At 47.0% G+C, this 27,318-nt stretch overlaps 1 protein-coding gene across 1 annotated transcript in view; it reads left to right on the forward strand.

Annotated features, from left to right (window-relative positions):
* The first annotated feature begins 243 nt into the window (after positions 1-243).
* The window catches only part of PAK1 (p21 (RAC1) activated kinase 1), a 120,657-nt gene continuing 93,582 nt past the window's right edge, over positions 244-27,318 (forward strand). Inside the window, exon 1 of the mRNA XM_075061800.1 lies at positions 244-338. The gene's annotated coding sequence lies outside the window, so the exon portion shown is untranslated. The remainder of the gene's footprint in view (positions 339-27,318) is intronic.

Genomic DNA, 27,318 nt, shown 5'->3' on the forward strand with positions numbered 1-27,318 from the left:
TCACACGTCCCTCTCCCGCTCCTCCCCTCCCAATCCCCATCAACCCACCTTCGCCGGACGCCCGCAGCGGCCAATGGGAGAGCAGCCCAGCTGAGGGCGGGGAAGAGCCGAGGGGAGGGGGCCGGATGCTGCAGCCGGGGCTAGGTATTGCTGACAATAGGGGAAGCAGGAGTGGCGTGCAGGACGAGGAGCAGGGGGCGGGCGCGCCTGCTGGCTGCCTTGCTTTGAGCCAGCCGCGCCGCGGGGAGTGCGAGGCTGGGAGACAGAGGAAGCGAAAGCAGCAGAAGCAGCAGCAGCAGGGCGAAAGCCAGGGAAGGGAACCGCTCTGCCGCGCCCCGGTGAGTCCCGGGGGTGCCCGGGCGCCTCCTGCCCGGCGCACTTGCAGGGCACTTCGCGTCACCTGGGGTTCCCCGGGCAGGGGGCGTTCGGAGAGCGACTCTCATTCATTCCCACGCTGCTCTCCGGAGTCCCTGGTGTGGACAAGTTTCCAACCGGGGCGGAGCGCAGACGGAGTCCCTTCAAGTTTCCCTGGGCGGGGGTGGGTGACTGGCGAGCCAGGCTCCGGGCAGCGCTGGTGGACTAAGCCGCATGGCTGGGGTTAGGGAGACCCATTCAGCCAAGGGAGAGGGGCTGGCTGCTTCTCCTGCACATGCCGCTCATTCATTTAACAAAAGGAGCTGCCTTCGTTCCTAGTCCCCCTTAACTTGCGCCAGCGTGAACCGAAGGGATTGTGCGTGCGTGTGTGTGTATTTGGGGGAGGGGGGGAATTGAGATCTAAACTGGAGCTTCAGCTTTTCCTGGCTCTGTTGGGGTTCATTGACTGGAGAGAACGGGGATTGGGGGTTCCCCCCTTGCTTTCTCATAGCTGGTGGTAGAGAGACCTGGGCATGGACGCTTGGGTTTTGTGGTAAGGGGGAGACCCGAAGAGGCAGTTGCGGGGTTCAGCATTGGGCTTTTTGTCTAGTGAACTGAAACAACGGGGTGCCCGGGGCTGGCAAACGCTTCAGCGCTGAATTGATGAGGTATGTCAGGAGCAGAGAAAATAAAGAGCGTGTCACGATTCGGAGCGCCGTTCTGGCTTTTGAGGCGGTGAGCGAGCTGAGAGCTGTCGGGAGGGGAGGTAGTGTGGGGTTTGGGGTGAATACAGAGAATTGGGGACCCGGAATCCTGAGGAGGGGGTTGCACATCCAGCGAGCGAGTTGTATGTCTAGTGACCCAAGTAGGATGGGGTTTGGGGAATGGAGCTGCCCCGCTCCCGGCTTTGTGTGCCCAGTGAACAGAGCTAATAGGTGGTGGGGGCAGGAGGTTGGTATAGCTTCTTGCAGCGAGTGTGTGGGTGTGTTGGGTGAAAATGCAGAGTGCAGCTCTTCTGGGGTTTTATTTTTGGTGCTTGGAGAGAACTCGGGCTGCAGAACTGAACTTTTTGAATATGGTGAGCAGAGAATTCAGGAAGCGTGGGTGTCTCAGTGGGTGGCTTTCTTCAGGGCTGTCCCTGGGGAGCGAGGGGAGCAGCCACAGGAGGGTGCCGCTGGAGAAATGACTTTATCTCGTTCTGCAGCTCTGTAAATGCTGCCGTGTGAAATTGCCCAGATTCAGAAAGCCTCATATTCCTAGCAGTGTCCACTGTGATTCTGGCTACTTTCCTCTTCCAGAGGCTTTAACAATCACAGCGCTATGTGAGTTGTCTGGATGTCACAGAACATTTGCTCACATTTGCAATTACTCAGCCCTTATTCATTTCTAGCCTCCAGTCAGAGTTTCTCCTGGGGAGAAAGATGAGTAGAAACCAAATAAAAGGCTTCAGGATTTGGCTCAATATTTGGGAAACATCATCTGCTCTAAGCTATGCAAATTATGTTTAGATGCTATGATTATTATGTACATTTTATTATGTGGTAATAATAGTGAGAACTGCATTGTTAAACTATTTAGTCTTAGCCCAATTTTAAAAGCCAAAGAACTGTGGGTGTTGTGAGTAGGCAGGATTTCTTAGAGAGAGGTATGCTTCTAAAAGATTTTTTCAGCAAGTCAAGGAACAGAAGGAAGAAAGTCTGTTCTTTCCATTGGGAATTAGAGAGTAATCCCAATACAGTACTTAACCTCTGGGTACAGTAATTGCATTCCCCCTCTGCCCCCCCACTATTTTGGGAGCTGCTTGATGAGTTACGCCTTATCCTACAAGGTCCTGAGTGCCCTCAATCTTCAGGGACTTCAGGAGGAGTTGAGGATGCTTGTCCCTTGTCAGGCTCAGGCAGGTCTACACTAGAAGTGCTACATTAGTGCAGCTGTGCAGTTGTGTGTTCTATGACAGTGCTTTGATCACTGTAGCTTGCATTGTGTGTGTCTTTGTCTTTTCACTCCACTGAGCGACGTGGGTTAGACTGACTTACACAGTAGTATAGACCTGCCCTCGGAAAGAGGCTTTGGTGCAATCCTTATAGGTGTCCACTGAGCAGTTGAGGTTCCTTTATGCCTCCCACCCCCTCTTAATGCAGATTGCTCCTACAAGCAGGCATAATCTGTATAGAGAGAGGGCAGCCAGACTACAGGAAGATATTAATGCTGCTATTCCAGTATTTGCTTGAGTTTATTTGAAGATTGATTACGGTACTTTTTCTTTTGTACCTTGAGCCAGAATTTGGCCTTGTATGCATGCAACGCTACAGAAATACTGAAAGTAATGGGTGGAGGGGGACAGCCGGGTGGATAGTTGTCGTACCTGAACTCTGCAAATGGGATACTAAGGCTGCTGAGGTACCCCTCCTATATGTGGTATTGAAATCAAAGTTAAACCTGAGGAAGAAACCACTCTTGTCAGCGCACTAATGTTCTTATTCTACCATCTGCTCAGTGACTGTTATGGGTGAGACCAGGTGGATGAGATGGTATCCTTTATTGGACAAACTTCTGTTGGTGAGAGAGAGAAGCTTTGGAGCTTACACAGAGCTGCTTTTCAGGTCTTCTTCCCAGAGGAGGAAGAATTGTGTGTGTGTAGGGAAAATATAAATGGAAAGATTTGAATTTTTCTAATACCTCAAAGATGTCAAGCCTGGTTTCTCCTCCCTTGCCCACCCCCCTAATTAGTTAAGTACAAAAAAATTTAAGTTTTCTTTGTATCAGTTTGCTTGCAACAGTTTTAAATTCAGTGTTAACTGTCTCACCAAATAGGTCAGAACTTCAAACATCTATCTACCTCACTATTACTAGCTATTTGGGGTTTATTTTTGTTAATGATTTTTCTGATCAGCAGGATGTTGGCTCAGACACTGTGGTGTTTGCATGGAGGAAATCACTGGTCCTATGTTTTGCTCTCTATCTAGATACTTATATGGCATTCATAAGTGTAGTATCTGAGGGCCTTCCTTGCTGACTTAGAGCCTGCCCTTCTACTCTCACCAAAGCGAATTGCAATATTCCTATTGACTTGAGAGGGAGCAGGCTTGAGTTCTAAATCCTGTTTACTGAGAGATGGTTTTCTGATTTTCCCCTTTTTGGTGCAGCTGTCCTGCTACTCTTTTCTTTTGAAAGGGTAACTTTTAAAAATCACCAGTTCAAAGTCTGAGGATGGGATCCCTGCCTCAAAGAGCTTATAGTCTAAACCAGAGGTCAGCAACCTATGGCACACGTGCCAAAGATGGCACGCTGGAGCCTGCCGGGAGCCCAGTGTGCCATTAAAAATCCTGCTGAGGTGGCAAGCTGCAGGGTCTGTGCTTCCTGTCCAGAGCGCCGGGCCAAGTGCAGCAAGTCACTGGCCCTTCCCCCGGAGCCCTGCCGCCACGCGCTCCTGCGGGGCAGCATTTGGCTCTGTGGGGAGGGAAAACCGCTCCCCGCTCATTCGGAGCCCTGCTGCCACAAGCGCAGCACTCTGAGGGGAGGGGAGGGGCGGGGCTGCGCGCGGCGGCGACAAAACTCCGGATGAGCGGGGAGCCTCATGGTAAGGAGTTTGGGACTGGGGGTGGGGTTGGATAAGGGCTGGGGGCAGACAGGGAGCAGGGTGGGTTGGATGGGGGGGTGGGATCCCCTGGGGTGGGGTCTGTTAGAGGTCAGGGCAGTCAGGGGACAGGGAGCAAGGAGGGTCCTGGGGGGCAGTTAGGGTGGGAAGTCTCTGGAGGGGATGGTCAGGGGACAAGGAGTTGGGGGGGTTGGATGAGTCAGGAGTGCTGGGGGAGGAGCTGTCAGGAGGTAGGGGTGTGGAGAGGGGTTTGGGCAGGCAGAGAGCAGGGGGTGGTTTATAGGTCCAGAGTTCTGGGGGTCCTGTCGGGGGGTTGGGAGCAGTTAGACAAGCATGGGAGTCCAGGGGGTTCTGTCTGGGTGCGAGGGTGTGGATAAGGGTTGGGGCAGTCGGGGAACAGATAGAGGGTAGGGTCCTAGGGGGGCAGTCAGGGGACAAGGGTCAGGGAGGCTTAGATAGGGGGTGGGGTCCCAGGAGGGCGTAGTTGGGACAAGGAGTGGGGGAGTTGGGATTCTGGGGGGGGCAATCACCGAGCCCTCTGCCCTGAACCCTCCCCCCAACACACACAGCCCTGAGCCCTGTACCACCCAGCCCTCTGACTCCTTCACCCCCCCATGACCCCAGCCCTGACTCTGACACCTCCATACATACCGAGCCCCCCTACCCTGATGCATGCACCTCCTCACATGCCCCCAGCCCTCACTCTTGCACACCCCACATCCCATGCACCCCTCACATCCCCACCCCCACCGTGAGCACCAAATGGGAGCTCCTGCACCGCCACTCACATTCCCACCTGCACCCCTCACACTAAATGGGAGCTGACCAGGTAAGTGCCCCCACACCCAAACCTCCTGCCCCAACACTGAGCCCCCTCCCTCATTTTAGCTCCTGGCCAGACCCTTCATCCCCAGCCCTGTGCTCGTTCCACTCCCACCCTCAGCTCAGTGCAGAGAGAGGAAGAGAATGGGCCAGAACCAGGGAGAAGATAGATACCCACTGTATGTGGGCAGGGCCGGGACCCCAGACCTGCAGCGGGCTGAGCGGGCCAGCGGCATAAGATCAACATTTTAATTTAATTTTAAATGAAGCTTCTTAAATATTTTGAAAACCTTGTTTATTTTACAATACAACACTAGTTTAGTTATATAATATATAGACTTGTAGAGAGAGACCTTCTAAAAAACATTAAAATGTATTACCGGTACATGAAACCTTAAATTAGAGTGAATAAATGAAGATTTGGCACACCACTTCTGAAAGGTTGCTGACCCCTGGTCTAAACAGACAGTGTTCATGAAGCACAGGGGAAGGGGAAGCAACAGCAAGCCAGTGCCAAAGTACTCTGTTCACATAGGAATTGCAAATTCCTTTAATGCTTATTTGGGATGGGGAGAGGTAGGGTTTAGAGCCTTTTGAGTTCAAGTATGTTTTCAGGAGGGTGTGACGGGATCCCTGGGATGCAACCTGGAACTGGGGTATTGCTGAGCCCTCGGACCCACCAGCCTGTACTCTCTCTCACTGTTCTCTAGCAGATACTGCACTTACACAGCCATGAACAGGCAGGGACACACCTAACCTAGTTACATGAATGCTTCTCCCAGCCACTCATGAACCAACAATAGAGAGGCTCCAGCCAATTTCCTCCAGCTCCTCAACCTTACACCTTCTTACACTGGTCAGGCTTCTGACCAGGGCAAGATGATTTACCCAGTCTGTCCCTCCCTCAATGTGGAAAGGACATGCACTAGCCTTTGTAACTAAGCTGAGATTTCCCAAGCACTTCAAGCAATTTTGAAGTTTTAAGTAAAGGTTTAAGTAAAGTATAAAACAGATTTATAAGTATAAAACAGAAAGATAGGTTTTAAGTGGTGCATAAAAGATCAGAGAAAGTTACCAGAGAGAATAAAAGATAAATGTACAGTCTAAATCTTAAACTTCATTACACGAGGCAGTATTTAGTTCAGCATTTCTCAGCCCACTGGATGTTACAGTTCTTAACACACAGGCTTCTCCTTAAGCCTGGACCAGTCTCCTCAGATCACCTTCATCTTCTCCGCATTGCTGTTGCTTCTAGCATAGGTGTGGGGGAGGAGAAAGGTAAAGGCCTTCCGTTACTGTTTCCTATTTTATATCCTTAGTCCATGTGCCTAGACGACACTTGCCCTGGTAGGCTTTGCTGAGTCACTGGGTTGAGCAATCAGTCTGGTGTAGTCCTGTGCAGCTGAGTCATAGAATTGAGCAGTCCCCATTGTGTAGTGCTTGGGCAGCCCCCATTAAATTGTAAATCCCTGGATTACAACTCCCCTGCTAATTAATGGTTGTTGAACACCCTTCTGGGTGGAGGTCCTTTGTATGTCACTAGTAAATTTACAGCATATTTCAGTAACACCATACAGCAACTTTTATAACTTCATACTCACTAATGATATACACATTTGGCTAGAACAATGGTTTTCAGCAGATCATAACCTTTCATATGGTATCTTACATGTCATGCTTTGTATGAAATATGATAATGTACAAATGATGAGTATGGGGGTTACAGGGTGCCATTTTGAAGTACAGTGTGTCACAGCGGGATTGAAGGAGAGGATGGAGGCAATTACAGCGCTTCAGGTCATCATCCAGACTTCAGAATGAGTATGTGACCTGGAGAACCACATGTTTGGTTTCTGTTGTTAAAGCTAAAACAGGGGCTCTTTTGACCTCTTGCATCTGATCTGGGGTGCAGGTTAAACAATAGCTTTTTCCCCAGTACAGTTTCTTTGGATGGTCTGTGCTCTTCCTACCTGCTTTAGTCCACTTCAACACTGATTATCTTCACTGAAATCACTGGTGTTACATCAGTGGAAGAGTGCAACAAAATAGGGCTCTCAAATGGTAAAACTAATCACGATTACTCATGAGATAAAAGAAATTAATCCCCTGTTAATAATAGAATACCACTTTAAATGTTCATAAATCTTTTTGGATGTTTTTCTACATTTTCAAATATATTGGTTGTATTCTGCATTGTAATTGAAAAGTGTAGAGTGCTTATTTTTGATTACAGATATTTGCATTGTAAAAAAGATAAACAAAATCTACACAAAGCATGAAAGAGCATATGACTGTTTAGCATATCTAGCATGTAAATAATTTGCAGTGCTGGCTACTACAGTGCCATGCAAACACCTGTTCTCACTTTCAGGTGACATTGTAAATAAGAAGAGGGCAGCATTATCTCCTGCAAATGTAAACAAACTTGTTTGTCTGAGCGATTGGTAGAACAAGAAGTAGGACTTGTAGGCTCTTGCAGGCTTTTGTTTTTGTGTACAGTTACGTAAAAAATAATAATTCTACATTTGTAAATTGGACTTTCATGATAAAGGGATTGCACTACAGACAGTACTTCCATGAGGTGAACGGAAAAATACTATTTTGTTTTTTACGGTGCAAATATTTGTAATAAAAATGAAGTGAGCACTGTATACTTTGTACTCTGTGTTGAATTGAAATCAGTACATTTGAAAATGTAGAAAACATCCAAAATATTTATAATAAATTTCAATTGGTATTCTGTTAGTTTTTAACAGTGTGATAATTGCAATTAATCTTAGTTTTTAATTTGTTGATAGTTAATTTGGTGTGAGCTAGTCGCTTGAGTTAACTGACAGCCCTAATATGGTGAATCAGGTGCTTGATTTGATTTTATTTTTTTAAGAGATTTAGCACAACACTCTTTTTTTCTGTCCCTAATGTTGTGTATCTGTCTTCGACACAGGAACAGACGGACCATGTCAAAGGCTGTAACAGCACAGCATGCATACTGTTTTACTCCTGCATTTGAAATTATTTATGACAGTAGCACCCAGAGACCCTCTCTGACAGTTTGTGCTTGGCGTTGCACATAATATATAGTGCGTGCCTTGAAGAGCTTATACTCTAAACCAGAGGTGGGCAAAGTTTTTTTGGCCTGAGGGCGGATGGTATGGAGGGCCGGGTAGGGAAGGCTGTGCCTCCCCAAACAGCCTGGTCCCCTCCCCCTCCCCCTCAGAACTCCCAACCCATCCGACCCCCCTGCTCCTGGTCCCCTAACCACCCCCTCCTGAGACCTCACCCCCTATTCAATTCCCCTGCTCCCAGTTTCCTGACTATCCTCTGTCCACCGCCCTGCCTCTAACAGGCTCCCCGGGACTCCCACTCGCCATCCGACCCCTCGGCCCCAGCCCTTTTTGGGATGTGGCCCTGCGAACATGGTCAGAGGACTCAGGAGGAGGAGCCGGAGAGATGCGGCAGTTTCTCCTTTAAAGCGGCCACCCGGTGCTCCTCCTGAGTCCTCCAGCAACGTTTGCAGTGCTCCTGCTGCCCGTACCCCCCGTCTGTTCCCTGAGGCTGAGGGTGAGCCTCCCTCCCTGCTCTCGCACAGGGGGTGCACTGGGGCTGAGCTGCCTGGCGGCGCAGTGAGGTGAGGCTGAACAGCAGGGAGCTAGCCTCCCTGGCCGTGAGCTCAGGGGCTGGGCAAGATGGGCCTGTGGGCCGTATTTTGCCTACCTCTGCTCTAAACAAATGAGAGAAAGGAAGTATTATTGTTCCTATTTTACAGATGAAGACCTGAGGTAAGTGGTTTGTCTAAGCTGTTGCAGAGCTGGGAATTGAACCTAGATCTTCTGTGTCCCAGTCCAGTGCCTTCAGCGCAAGACCATCCATCATCCCTGATTGTGTTGATGAAATGTCAACTGTGCAATCACTGACTTTAAAAAACAGAAATATCAAAGGTCAGAACAAAGAGTTCCAGTTTTGGTGTGGTTATAACTCCTTCTACTGGCGTGTTTTCTGTCATGGTGGCAGTGATGGACTTTGGATTATTATTATTATTTATTTTGAACTCTAGATTGGTAGAAGGAACAGTCTTATTGATGCAATAAAACTAAAGGTTTATGGTTGTTAAAATACCTGGTAGCTCAGATGACACAAGCGTTTCATACCCCTATCTAGCATGACTTCTCTCTTACTTTCTGATGGATTATGGGTTATCTTTTATTCATGAAGTGGGGGATGGGGAAGAGAAATCATTTTCATTCAGATAGTGGGGCTTTCAAATAGTGGTGTTTGTTACAATGTGTTCTTCTGTTTGCATATAGAAAGCTTTATGGCTTGTGAAATACATATCTTGTCAGATCTCTTTTTTTGAAACTGTTTATGCTAAATATGGTTCCAGATTTTCATAATTCTTATTTGATATACATGCCTGTGCCCACACATGCATGTACATCGCTTATTTTAAGGCCAGCAGAGATCACTGTGATCATCTCTCGCCTGTGTTAGGCAGGAGGTCACACTAGAATTTTTACCCAGTGATTTTTTTTGCTGGAGAGGGACTTATTGTTCACTCATGTTGTAGGGAAAACTATTCAGCCTAGGAACTTGTGAATGAATTAGAGCATGTCTTAGAAATATATCCAATGTCAATTTAAAGACTTCATGTGGTGTTGGATTTACCTTTTGCCTTTGTAAACTGTTTCAAGAATTTGTCTTATTTGGGGAAACCTCTATTTGGATCTGGAACTAAAAAGCTCAGGTCCATCTTTAGTTCATACCAGTTCAGGATGAAGGAAAAAATAAGCTTTTCTTTAAGCTGGTATCCTAATCTTTAAGGATTCTTTTCCTGCTATGAATTTGTTTACGAAGGGTAGGCACCAAATGATCTGTACTCTGTTACACCAATATAACCCATCAGAAGTCTATGCAGTTGCATGGGTATAACGAGAAAGAACTTGGGTTATGATTTGAGTTTTTAACAATTTGACAAGTATCTATCTAGCTTTGTGTCTGTGGTAGGGATTTAAAGTGCAATTCTCAGCGCCATACAAGGTACAACTCAAAATGAGTTGTCATGTATGTGAAGGCATAATTGGGTTCTCAGAACCACGGGGTCAAGAGGGGAAAAAAATGTAACAAGGCCCAGTGGATGATGTCCTGATGATATCCCTTCATTACACTAGTTCATTTTAATGAGCCTCTTGAGCTTGAACTTCCGTGACCCTTCACATTCAAAGGTAAAACTAACAGTCAGGTAACAGCTTGTCAATAAGGGGCATATAATCTAAAGAGAATTAAAGGCAAACTGACACATTGGGGTGGGATAGCTCAGCAGTTTGAGCATTGGTCTGCTAAATCCAGGGTTGTGAATTCAGTCCTTAAGGGGGCCACTTAGGGATCTGGGGCAAAAATCAGTACTTGGTCCTGCTAGTGAAGGCAGGGGACTGGACTCAATGACCTTTCAGGTCCCTTCCAGTTCTAGGAGATAGGTATATCTCCATATGTTATCAGGCTTTGAAAAGTGATATTGATTAGTTTTTACTAAAATTAATAAGACACTCAATTATAAAACTCCATTACATTTGTGCATCTTTTCTGGAAAGAAAGTAATGCAAATAAATATTGTGGGTGAAATGCTCATTTCCTCCAGAAACTACAGAACATATTAAATCTTGATGGAGCCTAGATTTTTCTGCTATGTAACACATTCTTCTTAATGGATCAGTGACACCAAGGGAGTTAACACTGGCAGCATTTACTAGCCAAGAGGCATTCAGTGAGATGGTGCCAAATATGAGCGTTCTATTACTGGACCAATGATATTGTAGTTAAAGGTCAACCGCAAAGTGGAGGTGGGGAGAAATGGGCTTGTCTGCTTTGCTGCTTCATAAAGCACTCCCGGAAGGCTTGTATTATATATATATATATATATATATATATATAATGCTTGGAGGATTTTTTTTTTGTTTTTAACGCTGTAGAATCAGGTCTTGTCTACCCTAGAAGAATCTATGGGTGACTGGAGAAATGTTAGGATTATGATATTACGGGCACTGTAGAGGAACAACCTGGTTAGAGAGGGGAAGGGATTTTTATTTGAATGTTTAAAACTTTGTCACTTCTGGTTTGGTTGATATTTAGTTAACTAAAACACTTGTGAGAGACACGTTCTTTAAGGATTTGACATCCCTGCCTTTTCAACTAAAGTAATACAGGAACCTTTGGGAAAAAATGATGTCTTTAGGCACACTTTAAAGAAGGGCAAGAAAAAAGCAGTCCTCTTCTGCTTTGGAGGGCATCTTCAACAGGGAAATTTTGCCTGTGAAGACCACTGGTCTTGTTGTATGATGCTCTATCTTGGTCCAAGCAGTACTGGTGACCTGATGGACTTCAGTAGTTAAAAATATTGAGTGCTGGATTTTCAATGTGAATCCCCATCTATACTAATTCCTATATTTTATGGAGTTAAGTAACACCCTTAATGTTACAGTGTATTTTGAAGATATCTTGAATTCCTAAACTCTGGAAGCCTGTTTCTAAAAAATAGAAATTGTCCTAGGAATAGCCAGCCTCCATCTGAAAAAATATTGTAAGATGCAAAATGAAAATGATATATTGGATGGATCACTTTGTCTTCGCTGATTATCTTGTAACGAATGACTGTCACCAGTGAACAATTGTTTCCTTTCACAAATGTTCGTATGAATTTTATTGCCAGACTCCCCAGAAGACTTTAAATTATTTGTTTTACCACAGAAGTCCATTGATGCTTTCCTCTACCCTATTCTGCCACCGTGCATCAATGCTGACCTCGAGGAGTAAGAAAGTAGTTTAGTTGCTCTGTTTAGGGCAGTGGTCCCCAGCCTTTTTGTCTGGTGGGTGTCAGATGAAGGACCAGGGCGACGGTCCAGCATCTGCCAAAATGCTGCCGAATTTCTCGGCATTTCAGCGGTGACACCTCTCAATGACGTTGCTTGTCAGTGACAAGTGGTGTCATTGAGAGGCATCGCCACCAAAATGCAGCAGAAATTCAGCGTCATTTCAGCGGATGCTTGACCGCCGGCCAGGATGCGGGTGCATTTAGATGCCCTGGTGCCTGCGGGCACTGCGTTGGGGACCCGTGGTTTAGGGTTCCTGAATCCTTGTCATTGGATCACACAGGCTTCCAGATGGGAACAGTTTTTATTTTATACCGGAACTTAACTTGCAGGGGTAACCTAGATATAAATGCTGATGGCATCTGACTTCTGAGCTAAGGCAGTAGTGTTCAAACTGGGGTGTGTGAAGAAACTTTGCCCTTTTAAAAAACAAACACATAAATAACCCTTTTTACTGCAGACTGACTAGTACACCATTGCCATCCTTACTTCTGTGCCACTGCTGGCGACAGTGCTGCCTACAGAGCTGCGTGGCTGGAGAGAGGCTGCTGCTGCCCAGGGTGTTCATGTTGTTTGCGGCGCAGCAGGACTATTTTTTTTTAATCCTGCTCCTGTCTCACCCCACAATACCCACTCCCACCTGCTCCCACATTGTTTATTTAATTTTTATCCCACTTCCACTATGATGGCAGCGGGTCCTGTGGGATCCCAGTGCTGCTGCAGTGGGACTTGTACATTTAGTAATAAAAACAATTTTTTCGTTCCTTCTGTCAACTTGCAAAAAAACCTCCAGTTTGAGATTACACGTTGTGGGGCAGGGGCACATGACAAATTCAGTGAATGGTAAAGGGAGCGTGACTGTAAAAGTTTGTGCACCACTGACCCTAAGGCATCTGCTCTTCCTTACGAGTGCTTTTATTAGGGTCTCTATTGTGTTGCTAACTCTTGCGATCTATATCCTGAGTGTCATCATATTTGGTAGCTTTTCTTAGCCCTTCCTCCTGGAGGCATTCAGTTTGAGTGTCTTGGCATTTATTTAAAAAACAAAGTACGGTAAGTTTCTCACCCTAATGACTATGGAGAAAAGCTCAGAAATTGGCCCAGATGTGAAAACCAGTAAGCAAGTACTAAGAAAAATAATTACTTCTGAGAACCCAACTCATTATTTTTGTTGAATGTTTAGAGTTGGTAATACTGCCTTCATAAAGTACAGTATAATGAAGTTGCAGTAACAACACTGCTTAGTCTGCAAAAGCTCCATATATCCATTGAAATGTCCATTAGGCATCCTTGGGGAGAGCGAGAGAGATGTAAACCTGTTTGGGGGCAGGAAGAAGTGCTGCAGGACAATAAATGAGCATGTCGGATTGCTGTTGCATTGACCTAATACAGCCACTTAAATATATCATTTCTGGTTTACATAAATTCTCAATCTACTGCACATCTTTCTAATAAAGGAATTAATAAAAATCTGCGATTCCTTCAAATATCTGTACTTCGCTATTTTAATCCATCACTTGTATATTTCTGACTCCCTTTCTTAGCAATTTAATGAATTTCACCTCTTTGTAAAGTATTCCTCCTTGTGCCATCAATCCAGTGCCAAAAGACATTGAGAGTAGGAACATAATTGCTCCTTTAGGACCTGTTCTTATCCCCTGCTGATGTTCCTAAACAAGATTTTTAAGCACAAAATTAAGCTGACCCTGTATCTTCATTTGAATAAATATGTATCTAGTCTGTGATGCTGGTTTCTCCCTTAAATCTAGAAGCAGTGTACTCACATCTTGTTGTCAACTGCTGGGATTGGGCCACATCCACCTTGATTGAACTGACCTCATTAGCACTGACACCCCCCCCACCCCTTGGTAAGGCAACTCCCATCTTTTCATGTGCTGTATATTATACCTGCCTACTGTATTCTCACTCCATGCATCTGATGAAGTGGGTTATAGCCTACGAAAGCTTATGCCCAAATAAATCTGTTAGTCTCTAAGGTGCCACAAGGATTCCTTGTTGTTTTTAATGAAAGCCCTGACACTAATCACTTCAAATGTAACTTGACAAGGAAAAGTGTTAGGGTTGTCATTCTTTTATGTAAGCACTCTTGTACTGTCTGCTTCCTTCCCTCCCACCCCAAGTTTGTTTTTGTGCTTGCTTTCTACATTAAATATTTGTTTTGTCTGCCTCAGTTTTTTCTGAAAGTCTTTAGACAAATAGAGAACGGATACATGAGTGATACTGGAGACATCATACACTCTCTCTCTCTCTCTCTCTCTCACACTCACTTAGGAGGGAAGATGTCTAAATGTTCCACACCCTGACTCCCTTTAAGTCCAAAGCTTATAGTCCACATTTGGGATTGTCCAAGCAGTCTAACAGCAAAACTAAAGAAGGCCACACTTGATATGTCTAAAGGCAAAAAAAGCAGACTTGTTTTTCCATGCTGAAGAAAACGTACGCCCCTCCACCCCCAACCTTTCACACCTCCTGTATACATGTGAAAAGCCAAACATGACACAAAACCAGTTTTGTTTCCTTTGTAGGTCACCTTTATGTAGGTTAAAAATAAATCAGCTCTGTGGTATGTAAGAACAGCAATAAGTTCTTCAAATTGTGTGTCCCTGTGGGTGCTCTGCTTCAGGTGCACTGTGGCCCCATGTGTCTTCGATCAAAGGCATTTGAAAGGCTTGCAGAGGCACCTTACACATGCTTGTGCCTCACACCGAGGCTATATAGAGTTACGTGTGCAGACTGCCCTCAATTCCTTTTCTGTAACCTTGATCTGAGCATTCAGAGTGCTCACTTCAATTGCCAGGCTTGCCTCGGCTACCCTTTAGTTAAGTGAGGTTAGTGTTTAGTTAAATTTGTTTTCTGAAGAGAATTGCAATCTCTTGTTCTCTCTATTTCCCCCATTTCTCCTGGGAGGTTCTCTCTCTGTTGAGGGGGTGTGCCAGGATCACCTGGGTTCACATATTGTCTTACTTGCTAGGAGGCTATCCTGGTCCGCAGGGGTTAGTCCTGGTGCAGTTGTTGCCTGGGGGACATGCACGTCCCTCAGAAGAGACCTTAAGAGCTGGGCCAGGATTAATCAGAAGATTAGGTTGGAACTCTTTATGATGGAGCAACCCCTTTGCTTGACCCCAGACCCAGCTCAGGGAACCCGCCCACATACAATAGTCTCCGAGCGACCATAGTGCCCTGTCTACCTTGATGCTGCGTTCACCTAGACCTTTAAGGGAAAAGTCAGAAGGTACTGGGAAAGTCTCTGAGAAAAGAAGTTCTAGTTCTCCTCAGAAAGAGCCTACTTCAGAGAGATCTTAAGTCTCTGCAAAAATCAATCTGTCCAAGTCCTCAAGTTCTAGTCTGGATACCTTTAAGACTCCAAAGTCCTGTACCGATCACACTCCTAAGACTCGGAGTTCCTCTAGGAGCCATGACCCTCAGCATGCTTCGGTACCTAAGTCAGTGTTGGCACCATAATAAGTGATGGGGGCAGCAGAGACAAGCAGCCTGCTTCTAACAAGTTGGTACTGATAGGCCTCCTGTTACTTTTTCTGGTAGCCCGAATTGTGATTTCCCTCAATTACCACAGAAATCCAAGCAACTGCTTCAGCCCATGATAGCTTAGAAACAGTCAACATTGTTGGTACCATTGACCTGCCACTGCAAGGGACCTACTTCAGTACTGTTAATTCATCTGGTACTGCAGGAATTTAGATATTGGAAAGACCTATTTTTGTTGAATGAACCAGAGCCTCCCCTCTTGATGGGTGCCAAGCACTTTGGTAGCAACATCCACAGGGTCACTGGAATTACAGGTGTCTCTGGGACCACCTGATTCCCTACCATTCTCAGGGCTGCCCAGAGGGGGGGACAAGTGGGCCAATTTGCCCCAGGCCCTGCAGGGGCCCCCACAAGAGTTTTTCAGGGCCCCTGGAGTGGGGTCCTTCACTTGCTCTGGGGGCCCTGAAAACTCTCACAGGGCCTGGGCCCTTGGAGCTTCCTCCGCTCCAGGTCTTCAGTGGCAATTCAGCGGCGGGGGGTCCTTCCGCCCTGGGACCCGCCGCTGAAGGTGCTGGGTCTTTGGTGGCAATTCAGGGGCGGGGGATCCCCGCCGCCAAAGACCCCAGGCCCCCTGAATCCTCTGGGCGGCCCTGACCATTCTCTGGCAGGGCTCCCCTGTTGGATGATGAGAAGCAACTTTCCTCGGTCTCACATCTTGGTGCAAGAGCCTCCTACTTACCTTTATATGAACCCTTTCCCTAGCACCTACAAGGAGAGGGTTGACTCACAGGTAGGGGACAGATCTGAGTCCCCATCACTGGTATGAATGGCCTTGAATTCCACTCTGTATTCCTTATGGTCCCACTCAGTGGTTGTATTGCGACCCTTGGCAGGGGCTGCCTACTGGCAGCAGTTCTCAAAAGCCCCTAGCCTCTCTCATTGGGACTGCCAGTCTTCTACTCCATCTGTTCCTCCTTAATTACCTGAGCAGCTGGAGGAAACCTTTGAAGAGCAACAGGCTGTAGCAGACAAGGAGGCCGCCCAAAAGACTAATATTCCTCTTCTTCCCCACCCTCTCTGGCCAGTGACTTCAAGTGGTTTCAGGACCTCACGAAATGAGTTGCAGATTCTTTGCAGATAACCCCCCCTGAAGAAGTTGGAGAGTCACAACACAAACTATTGCACACTTGGCCCTTCTGCCAAGACCATCTGGCAGACCTCAGCCACAGCACCATCTGTGTGCTGACAAAAAAAAGTATTTTGTTCCAGCCCAACCAAATATTATGTCTGAATTTTTTCCCCCACCACATACCTAACTCCTTGAATGCTGAAGCTGTAAATGAACGTGAAAGATAGCCCCATGCTAAATCGACCCCATATGACCCCTTTGGCCATAAGAGCTATTCATCTGTGACCCTGCAGTTTAGAATAGCAAATTGTATTTTGTCCTATAAATTTGATAATCACACCACCTGTTTCAAGTCTCACATGTTTATTGAGCACCATCCAGCAGAACATCACAAACAGTTCCAGGCCATCCTAGCCCAAAGGTTATAACTAGAATATTTTTATAAGCCGCTCTGGCTGCTGCTGATGCTACAGCTCACTCCATCTCCACAGCAGTTGTCATGTGTTGGGCATCTTGGCTCCAGCTGTCTGAGATCCTTAAGGGCATCCAAAATATAGTTGAGGATCTTCCTCTTGATGTTTTGACACTCTTTGCTGAGATGACCAGTGAGTCATTTTACACTTTGAAATACTCCAGAGCCACTTTGCAATCTTCTGCGATTTATACACCTGCAAGTAAATGGAAATATAATAAATCCCAAACATTCCAGAGTTCCTGTCCTGTCCAGTTTTCTGGTTTTGAAAGACCTTAATAGCCATGTGGAAAGAAACGAGGGTTCAGAGAGACACCATGTACTACATCTTGTTTAACTGTTCAACCTTCCTCATCAGAATTTTGATGATCTGGTTGAGGGACTGAAAGAGCCCTGGTGTTCGTACGTTCAGCTGCAACAGTTGACCTCCCTACCTTTTGGGCCTCTCCCCACCACTTTCAGCTGGTGTGGGAGCAGCTTACATGAGACGAATGGGTCTTGAAGGTTATAACATCGGGTACTCTTTTATCTAAACCAATGTGATTGTATTGAAGTGTTTGGAAAACTCCATCTGAGATAGCAGGATTTCTGCATATCACTTTCTATTAAAATGATGAACTTCTTGTGTGCTTGAATAATCCAGAAGGAGAAAGCTGGGCAGTAGAAGATGCACATTTCTGGGGGCAAGTCTGGGACTAGGAAATTGCTGGTGTTTCTCTGCAGTGTAAATCAAGAGTGGCTGGCCATAGACTCATACAGAATAGCTGGGAATAATTTACATGCTGGAAGCTGTGTGAGAATAGACCACGAGTGGATGTTCTCTCAGTGAGGCAGTGTAAAAGGCACCCCAGGTTGGAGAATTCAGAGGACACAGCTGTTCAATGGTCCAGATTTTACCCTGAGTAATGTCACAGTGTGTTCAGTCTTTGGGAGGAACATTGTAGTGTAGCTGCTTACACAGTTAGGTAGAAAGAACAGAAGCTCTTGTGGCATCTTAGAGACGAACAAATTTATTTGAGCATAAGCTTTCATAGGCTACAGCCCACTTCACTGGATGCATAGACTGGAACATACAGCAAGAGAACATGAAAAGGTGGAAGTATGGATACCATCTGTAAGAGGCCAGTCAATTGAGATGAGCTATCATCAGGAGGAGAAAAAAAACTTTTGAAGTGGTAATTGAGATGACCCATAGAAGATGTGAGGATACTTAACATGGGGAAATAGATTCAGTTAGCGTACTGACCCAACCATTCCCAGTCTCTGTTCAAACCTAAGTTTAATTATATCTAATTTGCATATTCAAGTTCAGCAGTCTCTCTTTGGAGTCTGTTTTTGAAGTTTTTTTGTTGTAAAATTACCACCTTCAAGTCTGTCACTGAGTGGTTAGAGAGGTTGAAGTGTTCTCCCACTGGTTTTTGAATGCTATGATTCCTGATGTCAGATTTGTGTCCATTTATTCTTTTGCGTAGAGACTGTCTGGTTTGGCCAATGTATATGGCAGAGGGGCACTGCTGGCTGTGGACGTGCGGGTGCCGGGGCTCAACCCTCCCTGGGGAGGAGGGGAGCCACACCGGCCTCGTCTCGTCGTTTGGGGGCGTCTGCCCTCGGGACCGCAGTCAGCTCCGGGGGTTTGGGCCCTGTGGGCGGGACCGAATAGCAGCACAGTTAAACAGGGCGCAGCCTCTGGCTCAGGCGGGTGCCTGGCAAACCGTTACAAGGGTTTGCGCCGCTCTGGCCCTTTGGGGAGGGCAGAGCAGCGGCAAAGTCACGAGGGGCCCAGCCCTTGGGTCGGGCGGGGCACCAGCAAACACAGTAGCAGTTTATCAGCTCTGGCCCTTTGGGGCAGGGAAGAGCAGTGGTCAGGGTGGAGGGGGATTCTGCCACCCGATTATGGGTGGCAGGGGGAACGCAGGCCCACCCACTCCTCTGCGTTCCAGCCCGGGGCCCTAGTAGCGGCTGTTGCCACTAGTGGCGATCAGTGGGGATCCTGACCGAAACACACTGACATAGGCACAGGGCCCTCTGCAGCTTGACTGTAGTCCGCTGCCCCCGGGCTACTTCCAGTCTCCCCCTCGGTTCCTACCTGGTCCGCTGGGGCGTCCAGCACCATGGGTTCCTCCCAGTCAGGGCTGGGTGGTAGGTCCGGGAATACCTCCGGGACGGCGGGCCAGGTCTGGTCTGGGGGCTCCTCGGGGCCGTAGTAGGGACGAGGTAGCTCTGGCAGCTCCTCATCATAGCGACTGCGGGGCAGTTCTGGTAGCTCCTCGTCGTAGCGACTGCGGGGCAGTTCTGGTAGCTCCTCGTCGTAGCGACTGCGGGGCAGTTCTGGCAGCTCCTGGTACCGGCCTCTGGCCTCAGCGGCTTCCCAGTGACGAGGGTCAGTGGGCACGTCTGCTCCCGGCGGCAGCTGGGCCCTGACTGAAGGCTGGGGCCCGGCTTTTATCCTTCCGGGCCGCCGCCTGACCCTCTGAGGGGCGGGACTTCCGCCTAGTGGTTCCGCCCTGGGGGATGATTGACGTGGCTCAACCCTCCCTGGGGAGGAGGGGAGCCACACCGCCTCGCTACACTGGCACATGATGGCATATATTACGTTGGTAGATGTGCAGGTGAATAAGCCCCTGATGGCGTGGCTGATGTGATTAGGTCCTATGATTGTGCCACTTGAATAGATATGTGGACAGAGTTGCCATATTACCTAACCACATCAGCCACGCCATCAGGGGCTCGTTCACTCTTTCCCACGCTCCCCCCCTAGACACGGCCAACACACATTTATCAACCTCCTGGCTCCAGTCTGTACCTGCGGCATTCCTCTCCTCCCGGTCACAGTACAGTACAGTACTGTGGACTCTCAGTACCCACTGCACTCAACACGCATACCTCTGCAGTTTAGCCCTGCTGAAGTACAGTATCCACTGCACTGTACTCCAAAGGAGAAGATTGGATATTTTACCTGGACATACATAAATCTTTAAATGTCCTGGGACCCCACCTCCTCCTGGAACCCTCCCTTCTCCCACCCCCCTCAGTGCTGCTGTGTGTTTTGTTTTTTTTTTTTAATTTGTTTGTGTCTCTCCTTCGGTGGTTGTTTTTTAATAAAATAATTGTTCTGGTTTGTAAGCAATCTTTATTCTATTAAGTGAAAGCAAACCGAGCCCTGAAAAGCAAGAGGCAGTTTTCTTAAACCTTCATAGTGCATCATCTGCACTAATCACAATCACCTCCTAGCATTACAAGCACTGCACTCCTGAGCATAGCAACAAATATTAGTGGATTTCAGCTTCAAATTGCTGCCTCAAGTCACCCCGATCCTTGTGGTCCCATGATGTGCCCCTCTAATAGCCCTGGTCTCCTGCTGTTCAAATTCAGCCTCTCGGTGTTGAGCCTCAGTAGTCCAGCCCTGAGTGAAGCTTTCACTCTTCCCTTCACAAATATTATGGAGCATACAGCATGCGACTATAAGCATAGGAATATTGTCGTTGGCCACTTCCAGTCTCCCATAGAGCCATCACCAGCAGGCCTGTAAACAGCCAAAAGCACACTCAACAGTCCTTCTGCACTTGCTCAGCCTGTTGTTGGAACTGCTTCTTGCTGCTGTCAGGGTGCCCCATGTATGGCTTCATAAGCCACGGCATTAAGGAGTAGGCGGGGTCTCTCAGGATCACAATAGGCATTTCAACTTCCCCTATGGTGATCTTCTGGTTCAGGAAGAAAGTCCCTGCTTGCGGCTTCCTGAACAGGTCAATGTTCCAAAAGATGTGGGCATCATACATCTTTCTGGCCAGCCTGCGTTAATGTCTGTGAAATGCCCACAGTGATCCACAAGCATCTGGAGAACCATTGAGAAACACCTCTTCCGCTGGCTAGGTGGTCTGGTGCCAGAACTGCGTGCCATCTATCGCCCCTCTGCAGTTAGGGAAGCCTATTTGTGCAAAGCCATCCACAATATCACGCACATTGCCCAGAGTCATGGTCTTTCGGAGCAGGATGTGATTAATGGCCCTGCACACTTCCATCAACACAAGTCCAATGGTCGACTTTCCCACTCCAAACTGGTTAGCGACTGATCGGTAGCAGTCTGGAGTAGGCAGCTTCCACAGTGCAATCACCACGCGCTTCTTCAATGGCAGGGCAGCCAGGGCCGGCGCTTCCATTTAGGCGACCTAGGCGGTCGCCTAGGGCACCAGGATTAGGGAGGGCGGCAGACTGCTCCGGTGGACCTCCCACAGGCGTTCCTGCGGACGGTCTGCTGGTCCCGTGGCTCCGGTGGAGCATCTGCAGGCATGCCTGCGGCAGGTCCACCGGAGCTGCGGGACCAGCAGACCGTCTGCAGTAACGCCTGCGGGAGGTCCACCGGAGCTGCGGGACCGGCGAGCTGGCCCTGCGCCTAGGGCGCCAAAAACCCTGGCACCGCTCCTGAGGCAGCTCTCATTCTCATGTCCTTGTGCTGCAGGGTTGGGGTGATCTCATCACACAGTCCCGTGAACGTGGCTTTCCTCATCTGAAAGTTCTACAGCTACTGCTCATCATCCCAGATGTGCATGACGAAGTGATCCCACCACTCAGTGCTTGTTTCCCGAGCCCAAAAGCAGCGTTCCTCGGTGGTCAGCACCTCTGTGAATGCCACAAATAATCTTGTTGTAGCTGCTATGCGTAGTGAGATCAATGTCAAACTACTCTTGCCTTTGTAGTTTACAGAATAACTCCACAGCCCTTCATGACGTGTTGGTCAAAGCGACCAGCATACTGGTCAGCAGTTTGGGATCCATTGCTGCAGCCTGAAAGAGGCAGGGTATGCAGTACACAAACCATTGAAAGATGGCGCTAAATGCGAATGGAAGTACAGGGATTTCTGGGATGCAAAGCACTGCATCATGGGGCATTGGGACAGGACCCAGGATGCCCCACAACTCCCTCAACCTTGCCACAACTCTTAGCGGCAGAAGAGGAAGTGCTACTCTGTGGGATAGCTGCCCAGAGTGCACCACTCTGAATACCGCTGCAAGTGCCACAAGTATGAACACGGTATTGCGCAGGCAGCTGACAGTGTGAACACACAACAAAGATTTCCCTTCAGTGCTCTCTGAGCGGCGTTGTAACTGCTGGTGCTGTAACTCTGCTAGTGTAGACAGACCCTTGGAGTCTGAGCCAAATGCTATTAAAGGAGAACCTTAATGAGTAAAAAGGGTTTTAAGAACTGCTATATGAGATCAAACCAGTGGCCCATCTAGTATTATTCTGTCTCTGGCAGGGACCAGTATCAGATATGCTAGAGAGTGGTTCCAGATGCCAGCTGTGTAGTAGCCTATTCATAAGGAAAGATTCTTCCTAACCTCAGACAGTTGGTAATGGACTTCTGGCTTAGAGCATGATGACTTCCACTGGATATAAACGTGTAAGGGGTCTAACAGCAGATATTCTCATATATCCATATAAATGCCCAGTCACTTCTTAAATCCTACTAATCTCTTGGCTTCAGTATTCAAGGGCCTGATCTAGTTTATTTGCCTGAGACACACGCTTTCATAAAACAACTTCCTCTTACTTACACTTTTTCAAGTAGCATTTGCATTATTCTTTAGTGGAGGTAATACTAGAATGTTTAGGAGTTTTGGCCAGAGCCATAATGTGTTTTGGCCCTAGAAAGGTGTGTTCCTTGTGTGAGCTCCTGTCTCTGTATTGAAATTCAAAATAAGCTAAACTTGGGATTGCAGAGTGGAGAAATTCTGTAGTTGACCTTGACTTTTTTTCATGTGAGCAAAATGGGCAGATGAAAAGTGGTCTTCCTGTGAATCTGGCATGTGTTTAGAGGTCTTTAGCAGCTCTAGCTGTGTGTGTACATATCTGCAGCTGCTGTCCTTCTGGTCTGTTTGACGCAAACATAATATTAATGTACATTTTAATTTGGAAGAACTCTTAGGACATTGTGGGGACAGTGAAGACCTTATAGCGTCAGCCTCTTCCGTTCAATGGGGAACAGTCTCAAGTTAGGTTTTTTGGAAAGTCAGTGTCTGAATATTATGCTGCAGATTGCTTTGTAAAAGCAACAGAAGCCCATAGTGTTTTTGGTAGCAGAGAAATAGCTTAAAGCATTTGTCTTTATAATTGTAAGAAATGTACTAGTTGGGTAACACACACATTTAAGGAAAAAGACTATACTTCTAAATCTGACTTCATGTGCTTTAGAGATACAAGGTGGGTGAGGTAATAATTTTTTATTGGACCAACTTCTGTTGGTGAGAGAGAGAGAAGCTTTTGAGCTACACAGAGCTCTCCTTCAGGTCTGGGAAAGGTACTTGAGTGTCACAGCTAAATGCGAGGGGGAACAGATTGTTTAGCGTAAGTAGTTAACACATATTGTAAGGGACCATTTCAAGGTAGAATGGCCCATTAACACTTCTGCAGTCATAGGACAAAATGACGGGGGTAGTGGGTTACAGATTGTTATAATAAGCCGTAAATCCAGTGTCTCTGTTCAATCCATGATTTTTTAGTGTCTAGCAGAGTTACTAATTTAAGCTCCCAGGCTCGTCTTCTGAAAGTGTTGTGCAGGTTTCCTTTGAGGATGAGGACTGAGAGGTCAGACATAGTGATCGCTTTATGAAAAGAGTTCACCCACGGGTGATAGGGTGTTTTTGTGTTTAATCATTTTCCAGGTGCTCTGTCAGTTAAGTTTTATGTGATGTCGTTTATGGAGTTGAATAGAACAGAGGGACCTGCTACTTTCCTCCTCATATATCTTAATTAGCAGAACTCAGCTTTGGAGAATATTGAGACATATAGTTGAATAACATTAGCAAATAAACTACAAGTGGTTCAAATTCAGGAGCATGGATCTAAAGGCCTGGGAGCCTGCTGCCAAGCATAGAGGATTCCCCAGGGCATCTTCTCCCGAAAGTACTTACTAACAATTGTTGTTGGGCCTCGTATTATTGGTTCCTCAAGTCCCCTTTCTTTTCCTGGCATTGGAGCACCCTTCAGTTAGTTTTTATTCATTTCCAATTCTGGTAATTATTGTATATGATCCTGGTTTTTAATGTTATGCAGGGCCCCAAGCACCTTGCCCAGCAGGTGCTTCAGAAATAAAATTATTATTGTTCTTGGCAGAGGCAGAACTCTGTGTGGTGCTTCCACAGCAGCTGCTTGCATTATGCCTGACCCAATTAATCCTCCTTTTATGGTAAGTAAGTGGATTCTTCAATTCAAAAACCAGAAAGACAATTTAGAATTCTCCAGTAAGTTACAAACCATGATCTGGGCTGGAACCTCTGAGTGATGTCCATCTAAAACAATTTGTTCTTAAAGTCTGTAAATCGATATTCTGAAGAATGGGTAGCTGGGGCCGATTCAGAGTGCTTGATTCTCCACCACCTTCCATCATGTGTGACCACCTAAATCTGTTCAAAGTGGGTGTAAAATGCTGCCAGTCCAGCATGGTTGCATTTTTACATCCACTGTGCACAGATGTAAATGATTACCCAAAGGTGCAAGGCAGAGATGACTCACCCTGGAGAACAGCTTTCTGGTGTAATGTAGGAAGGAGGAACAGGTGGCAGCAGTGCCAGGGTTGAGGCAGATGCATGTCTCTCCCCCTCGCCCATTTGTGGCCACTTCGGAGATTCTATGTGAGGGGTGGTGGTGGCAGGGCCGGTGCAACCATTTAGGCGAACTAGGCGGTTGCCTAGGGTGCCGAGATTTGGGGGCGCCAAAAAGCACCCCCAAATTTTTTTTAAATGGTTGAGCAGCTGCTGCTGCTAGGGAGCCTGCAGCCCAGGGTGTCCACTGGGTCAGGGCGCCACCGCGGCAGCTGGCAGCCCAGGGTGTCCTCTGGGTCAAGGCGCCGCCGAAGGGGGCGGCAGGCAGCTCCCGTGGAGCTGCTGCAGTGGTGCCTGCGGGCGGTCCGCTGGTCCGTGGCTCGGATGGAGCTGCCGCAGTCATCGCTGCGGACGGTTGGCTGCTCGCGCGGCTCCAGTGGACCGCCCGCAGGCACCACTGCGGCAGCTCCACCGGAGCCGCGGGACCAGCAAACTGGGGCCGCAAAATTGCCGTCTGCCTAAGGCGCTCAAAACCTTAGCGCCGGTCCTGGGTGGTGGTGGGATTAACAGAAGGTTGTGGCCTTCTTCTTACTGTAGGAGCACAAGTGGACTAGGAGCAGCTCTGGGGAAAGATTACACAAAGAAAAACTGTTTTTATCTAAGCTGGGCTGTGATGTGCAATGCATTTACCAGTTTGTTCCATGGCTGCTTAGTTTGAGAGAAAATACAGGGAGATTATATAGTGATTCTAGGCAGTGCAGGGATGCATTATACAGTTTTGGGAGCTGGAGAGTCAGAAAACTGTAAGGTTGGTCTGTGTCCTGGAGTTTACGTGAAGGATCATTCTTGTATTCATTGCAACAGAATACTGTCTGTTCTCTGTCATGGGAGATGCTATCTGATGGGCCTAGAAACTCAGGAGGTTGTTTGTTTGTTTGTTTTTCTGGAGCCTTTGCTACCTCCACTTGGATGGGGAAGGGTAGTGATGTGAGAGAGGTTTTTTAGGACTAGTCCCTGAGGGGGCCCATGAGCTCAGCCAGGCACCTGTCAGTTGAATTGGATTAGTGGATTAATGACACTGTTAGGATCTAAGTCTGTCTAGGATTACATAGAAACTGTACAGGGACATCAGGATAAACTGGAATACTCTTGGATTTGAGGGACATGTCCTATTGGAACTGTAAGTAAATGAGACTGAGCATCTGCCTTCAGTCACTTGCAAAAGTATGCAGATTGATACTGAAAAGTGTGTATGCAAGAGGGGGCGTCGAGAATAAGCAAATTGCAGTTCAAAAAGATATTCTTGGGATGTTTGAAAGAAAGCTGGGTAAACAAATGTACTTCAGCGCATATTACATACGTCAGTGGTGGAAAAGGGAGCTGATGGTCATGTCACAGCATAGGCCAGAAGAGCTGAGCTAGCTTTGAACCAATATCTTTGAGCTCGTATTCTAAGTGGATTGTGGAAAGCAGAATAAGAGGATCTAGTTTCCTGTTGCCTTCCACTATGTACAGTCATTTACTCCAGTGTAATCCAAGTGCAACATGGATGTTAAATGCGAATATTCTGATCTGGTGGCATTTTACGGTTGGTTTGTGAAAGAGCTTTAAGGACTTTTCGTTGCTCGAAGTGCAGAAACTGTGGGAGATCTTCATGAGGAGAAAGGGGATGAATTGGAGCCGGGGTTTTGGGTCAGAACCCTCTCTAATTCTAATGGCTAAAATGAAAATGCTTCCTAACATTGTAAGATTGTAGATCTGTACCTGGACTCCACAGTTCAGCATCACTTCTAATCGTAGAGGGGAAAAATGTTGGAACAGGTTTATAATCTGGTAGCCACAAACTAACCTGCTTCTTTTGATGGGGAGTCTCTCTTGTGGAGAGGAGGAAAGGAGGGGCAGATGGCATGGTCCAGGGGACAGGACACCACACTGGGAGTCTGGAGATCTGTTCCCCTCTCTGCCATTAACTTGCTTTGTGACCTTGCTCAAGACACTTCATCTCTCTGCCTCAGTTTACACCACTCTGAAATGAAGCTATGGATAAGTGCTACCCATTTGCAAATATTGTTCTAGAGCACGGATTCTCAAACAGGGGGTTGTAAGGATATTAGCTGAGGGGTCAGCCTCCATCCCCAAGCCATGCTTTGCTTCCAGCATTTATAATGGTGTTAAACATAAAAAAAGTGTGTTTTATTTATTAGGGAGGTTGCACTCAGAGGCTTGCTATGTGAAAGGGCTCACCAGTACAGAAGTTTGAGAACCACTGTTCTAGAGACACCTATATTACCCTCTTGGAAAAACCTTATAGGGCTGAATGGAAATGAAACTAATAGTTCTATAGGAATTCTTGGTGTGGGTGAGAGTCCAATAAAAGTCTATAGCAGAGAGAACTTTTTCTATAGACTACTTTAAAAACTCCCCAGAAGAGTTATTCACAAGGTGACAGGTGCTGAAGGAATATCAACTGTTTTCTTCCCTGCAGCAATTTCTTCTATTTTGTCTCCCATCTATTTGATTGACAGCTAATATGCCTTGCACTGATCCTGGAATTCTGAATCAACAAAAATGACAGGACAAAAGAATATGTGGAGTTCTTAACAGAAGTCATATGTATTAGATGGAAAAGCCATATTGCTTGCCATAGGTGGTCTCAGGAGTGCCGCCAGCTTCTTTGGCGCCCTAGGCGGCGGAACATCCCGCCCCCAAAATGCCGCCCCCAACAGAGGTGGCAGAAGGTCCCGCCCCTGAAATACTGATGACAACTGGGGCGGCTGAAGATCCGGCCGCCGTGGTCGCTGCCCCCCAAATGTTAGTGCCCTAGGCGACCGCCGGCCCTGGGTGGTCTGTGTGTATTTTCCTCTTCTGTTTAAACAGATCAGTTTCCACAGGTTGCTTCACAGTTATGAAGCAATTCAGTTAATTAACATTTTCAGTCAGAATGATCCTTTAGGACAAAGATACATTTATAACTGTAATGCATTTGGGAATATGAGCATTTTCCTGCCTCATACAGAGTTTGGTGTTCCAGGGAATGC

This window comes from Chelonoidis abingdonii, chromosome 1 (genome assembly GCF_003597395.2).
Source record: "Chelonoidis abingdonii isolate Lonesome George chromosome 1, CheloAbing_2.0, whole genome shotgun sequence".
NCBI classification, from domain to species: Eukaryota; Metazoa; Chordata; order Testudines; family Testudinidae; genus Chelonoidis; species Chelonoidis abingdonii.